Source organism: Vombatus ursinus, unplaced genomic scaffold, assembly GCF_900497805.2.
Source record: "Vombatus ursinus unplaced genomic scaffold, bare-nosed wombat genome assembly UNPS02014784.1, whole genome shotgun sequence".
Lineage (NCBI taxonomy): Eukaryota > Metazoa > Chordata > Mammalia > Diprotodontia > Vombatidae > Vombatus > Vombatus ursinus.
This window is the reverse complement of record NW_020954562.1, coordinates 13,189,361-13,195,269: the sequence shown is the minus strand read 5'-3', so window position 1 is coordinate 13,195,269 and position 5,909 is coordinate 13,189,361.

Here is a 5,909-nt window from a genome sequence, read left to right as displayed (position 1 = left end):
ATGAGCTGTTCACCTTTATTAAGAAGTAAGCTCCTTGAGGAAGTTTGTTTCCTTGTTTTTTGCATCCCCAGTGCCTGGCACGTAGTAAACACTTAATAAATGCTCTATGTTAATTTATTTTTTCTATCTATCATCCATTTATATCTCCCATACCTTTATATCTATCATCCATCTATCAACAATTATGATGAAGTAGCTTCAAACATTTCTGAGAATTACAGAGAAAACACATAATCCATGATTAGAGGCAAGATGCAATTCCCTGGTAGGGATGGATGATGGTGGAGAGACAGGACGTGGGTAGGTAATACAAGAGGACAGAGAAACCAGTGCAGCTTAATCCCTGCAAAATGTGGAAGATGATCACCTTGTTTTAGCAGGTATCAAACACCTCCATTGATCTGGCCCAGAACCTCCTCTGTGACTGTACAGAACACTTGACTCTTACAGAGGGGAATGAATCATGGATACAGTTGCCACTTGTATTTTTTCCATTGATCAGCAGAGACTCATATGCACTGTTGCCCACTTCTGAGTATAATTCTATATTTTTTTCCTGTGTAGGGATGTATAGGAAGCTCCTGGGAAGAAAACACTCAATGCAGGTCAGAAACTGTTCTGGAATTCATAGTCTTAAAGAGTTGACTGAGGCACTGAGAAATTAAATGAATTGCCCAGGGTAACTCAGCCAGGATGTCAGAAGTGAGAGCTGAACCCAGGTCTTCTCGACTTTGAAGTGGGCTTTCTATCTATTATGTTATCTACTTCTCCTAGTTAGATTTAAGTGTAGAAATGATAGCTGTGGAAAAACACCTGGGGCTGAAGTCATTGGAAAGTGAATAGTTTTGTCTGAGCTGCCCAAAGGAATTTGTAGTTTCAATCAGAGGGCTTTCTCATCACCTCCATCTTTTCCCTCAACATAGTCAGTGCCTAGCTCAGGGCTAGATATATAGAAGGTGCTAAAAACAAACAAACAAACAAACAAACAAACCTATGGAAGTTACATGACAGATAAATGGGATCACAGCTATACCTAAATAATCTTAAGATCTAAAAACCTAGATTTATAAAACAGCACCAATTTTTAAATTGGAAGACATTACAGTAGTCCTTTGGTCTAACTCTTACCTGATAAAGAATTCCCATAATAATGTTGTTTAGTCATGTCTGACTCTCCACAAACCCATTTGGGGTTTTCTTAGTAAAGATACTGGAGTGGTTTGCCATTTCTTTCTCCAGCTCATTTTACAGATGAGGAAACAGATGAGGCAGACAGAGTGAAGTGACTTGCCCAGGGTCACATAGCTAGTAAAGTGTCTGAGGCCAGCTTTGAACTCAGGAGAGGAGTCTCCCTGATTTCAGGCCCAGCACTCTATCCACTGAGCCACTTAGCTGCTATAATAATATACTGGGCAAATGGTCACCCAGCTTTTGTGTTTATGATTTTCTGGGGGGGGGGGGCGATCCACTGCTCCTAAGGTCTCCATTTTATTTCATTTTCTAACAGTTCTATGCAAAAAAAAATCGTTCTTGATAATATTCTGTTAAGTAACAAACTACCTAGGACATATTTGATGAGGAGGATGGGGATGATGTATTTAACAAGCATTTATTAGATACCTACTATGTGCAAGATATTGTGTTAGGCTTGAGGATTTTTTTAAATGGACCCAAGAATTCATTTATAGAAGGAACTCCCAATGAAGAAATTCCCACTACCAATCCAGGTAGCAACTACTCTCAGATTTATGAGTCTTAAGAGAGCTGCCTGGAGAATTAAGAGCTTGTGACTTGCCCAAGGCCACATAGTATGAGTCAGAGGCAACTCTTGAACCCAGGCCTTCCTGACTCTTAGGTCTGTTCTATATCCATTACTAACTGTTATTTCTCAGGCCTCGAAACTACAAAACTGATTCAATCCCAACCCTCAAGGTACTTACAATGATTAAGGGTCAAATTTTTACATTTTGATACAATTTTAAAAATGAAATTAGATATACCAATTTTCAAAAACACATTTATTACATCAAGTGAGATCCAACCATGATCAACGCAAATTGAGTTCAGTCACCTAAAGTGGGGGTGAGGGGGAAGCTCTGAAACGTCAGACGTTGAAAATGGATGGGAATCCTGACCATAGCTTCCAGTTCACCCCTCTGCCTCTTCCTGCTTTTTGTTTTACTGTTTCCTGTTAGGGAAGCATCCGAGTCATCAGATGAGAGCAACCCAGCCTCACTAGGGATAGATTGTTGGATAGACCCGAAGGCCAGAAAATAACCGGCCATAAAGTTTATGGCTCTCACATCAGATGAAGATAGAAACTGGCAGTTCATCCCTCATCTCTAAACAAGGGAAGCCTTTTTTTAGCGTCGCCTGAAGTCTCTTGCCAGATCATGGCTTTTAATTTAAGCTTATGGTTACTGCTGCCCGAAAGTGGTTGGCATGCCTTGAAGAGCCTCTCTACTCCAAAAGTCCAGTCGGTTGGGGGAATGAGCTCTTTTCAGATGGGCATTGGGCAATGTAAGCTTTGGACTGGCCTGGTCATCCGTCTCCCAGGTACTTAGCTCTTCTACAGCACCAAAGTGACGTTCATTAAACTGTGAACAAATCGGAGTTCAATTCGGTGATAGAGAAGATCTAATTCATCTAGGGGAGCCCATGCACTGTGGTTAGACTTCCCTTAGGTGGGGGCAGAAGCCTGATACCTCTGCATTCAGTCCAAGTACAAAAGGAAATGACAGAGGAGCTTTTTGTGGGCTGCCTTTGCAGGATTTTATTCCATTCAATTGGCAATAAAATCAAGCCAAAGTCTGCCTGCACCCCTGCATTAAAGATGTAATTTTCCTTTGGGGCTTTGCCTCCATTTTGTCTCTGGAGAAACCAGGAGCAGTTTGGAGAAATGGGATGCTTGGTTAGTTAATAAATACAAGATTATTTTTTAAAAAATCAAGCTCAAGCAGAATTGCTGGTCAAGGCAAGAGAACCTTCTATGAGCTCTGGAGATTATTGTGGTCCAGTGGAAAAGATCTGGGTTTGGAGTCCTAGACCCTGAGTTCAAGTTTCATCTCTGCCACTTATTACCTGTATGCCCTTCAGTAGCCCCCTTAATGAAACTGAAACTGAGACTCAGTTTCCTCTTCTGTAAGATGCAGAGGTTGTACTAGAAGACCTTTGAGGTTCCTTTCCACTTGAAATCTATGAAACTATGAAATGGTCCAACCTCATATTATTCCTCATCAAAATGGAGAGGGGAAACAAATACATCAGCTTTGTATCCTGTCCCAAAAACTCAGCCTTCTAAATGAATGTGGCTTCTAAGAGCTGCTGGTATAGTCTGTGTCTGCTTTACAACTTATCCCATGTTCTGAGCCCAAATGAAGGGAATACAAGGGATAAAAAAGAAATGAAATCCCCAGTGGAAACTAAATCTGATCAGACATATCATAGCACTGAACTTCAGTCTCAGGAGGATGTTGGTAAATAATGAAATGTCCACTGTTGAGTCCTCCATAGAATTCCCTTTTCAGGGAGGCTGAACTCAAATCCTTTGAGGCTGTGTTTGAGTTGGCAGAGCTGACACATGCCTGATTTCCTTTCCTACCACCCTGCCTCCATCCCACTTCCCTTCTCCCGTTGGTCTGCACTGGACAGCGTGAAAGGTTGAAAGTTAAGGCCAAGAGGAAATAATGTGTAGGCTCTGTTTGGGAGAGGTTGGTAGCTGCCTGATGCCCAGGCTCAGTGTGGTGATCTTACTGGCCATCTCCAAACCATGCTGGCTGCTCTCAGGTCATCAACCTCATCCTCTCCCTGCTAGCAACTTGGACCCCTGGAACCACCCTGGGCTCTGATGGGAGAATTTTCACCTCATCTTAGCAAGATCCAAGCCTCTACAATATTTCCTGGCCACTTCTGATACCTTCATCCACCCCATTTTTTCCATCACCTCTTTATCTTTTTACTTTCTTCCCCTATTATGCAAATTCTTTGAAGGCAGAGACTCAATTTTGCTTGTAATTGTATTCTTGACACTTAGCACACAGTGCCTGGCACATAGTAAGTGCTGAAAAATGTGTTCTCTTTTTCTCTGCCTCTTGTCTATGGCCCTGTCTCTCTCCTCTATCATACCATGTCAAGAGTACAGTTTTTCATAAAAAAAAATCTTCTTAAATAGCCCCCTTTGAGCATTTCCTATATGATCTAACAAATATTTATTAAGAGCCTACAAGGTACCAGGTATTATGTTAGGCCCTAGGATATATATATACAAACACACATATATACACATATGTGTGTATGTATGCATATATATGTATATACACACATGTGCATGTGTATATATTTATGTGTGTATATTTATATATGTATGTGTACATATATACATTTGTATATATACATGTATACATATATATATCGTCTCTCCTCTTACGAAGCTTAAACTCTAGGGTCTGTGTGTGTGTGTGTGTGTGTTTATGTGCAATATGTAAGCAGATAAAATATACATAATAACTTGAGGAAGAAGAGAGAGGTACTACTAGCTAAGGAATTAGGATAATTGAGCATGGGAGCTGAGTCTTGAAGGAAACTGAAGACATTAAGAGGCAGGGTGGAGAAGAGAAGATATTCCAGAAGATAGCCTGTAAAGAAGCCCAAAGTAAAAAACTAGACTATTGTTTACAGAAACAACAAATAGTCCTCTTTGACTGCAACAGTGAAGGGTTCCCCCAAGGAGCTTACATTCTGCTACAACAGATGTGACCATAGGAAGTCAATTTGGGAAGCGCTTTAAACTCCAATCTGAGGAGCATGTGCTTTATTCTAGAAGCAAAAGGGAGATATGAAAGGCAGTGATTTTGTTAAATTGGTGCTTTAGGAAGATTCTTTTGGAAGCTGGGGAAAGGATGGTTTGGGGAGGGCAAGAACCAGAAGTGTGGAAAATTTGGAAAGTGATTTCCTCCTGAGGGCATGTTCTGGAGGTCCTCTCCCAGGGTACCGAAGACTCCAGGAGATAACGATGACTCAAGTAGGCTTCAGTGCTTAGGAAAGTTAACCTTTCTGAATCCCTGCTACTGCTCTTAGTAAGTGTCCTAAACCCTGGACATTCTTGAAAGTAGGGACTTTACCCTTTGGCTGCAACTCTGTTAAGAGGTCATATCAGAAGCATGAGTTTAAACGAAATGATTTCCCAAACGGAAGAGTGAAGCATCACTCTGGTAGGAATCTTGTACTTGAGCACTAGTTTCTAGCCCAAAAGAGAAGGACAGATTCAAATCCTTTCCCCACCTGAAAGTGTTCTCTCTCTTTTCACTCTGCCTGGAGCACTTCAGTTTGCCCCCAACACTCATTACCTTGTATTATACTTATATGTAAATATCACATCTGCTGGAGCAGAATGTAAGTTCCTTGAGAGCAAGAATGTGTTATTTTAATCTGTGTCTCCCAGCATCTAGTTCCTATTGTACATAGTAGATGTAGAACAGAATTATAGAATTCTATTATAGATAGCTAGATAAAGAACTGGAGAGTTCTACATCTATATGTAGAGATATAGAAACAGAACTGAGAGGACCATCAAAGGCCAATTTTACTGATAAATTCAATAATAGTAATTACTACAATTTCCTAATAATTTCCTAATTTTACCGATGGACAAACCAAGACCTGGAAAAGTCAAGTGACTTGCCCAAGGTCACATAAGTAGTAAGTGGCAGAGGTAAAATTCAAACCCAGGTCCTTTTACTCCAGATACAGTGTTCTCCTTTGTAGCTGCACCCCCAGTGCCTAGGACACAGCAGGCACTTAATAAATGCTGATTTGTTGGTTGATTAGATTAGAGTCTGGTTTACAGTAAAGGTATTTCTGCTGTTGTGCATGTAGCCAGAAGTAGAATGGAGAAGTTTTGAATGTTGTGG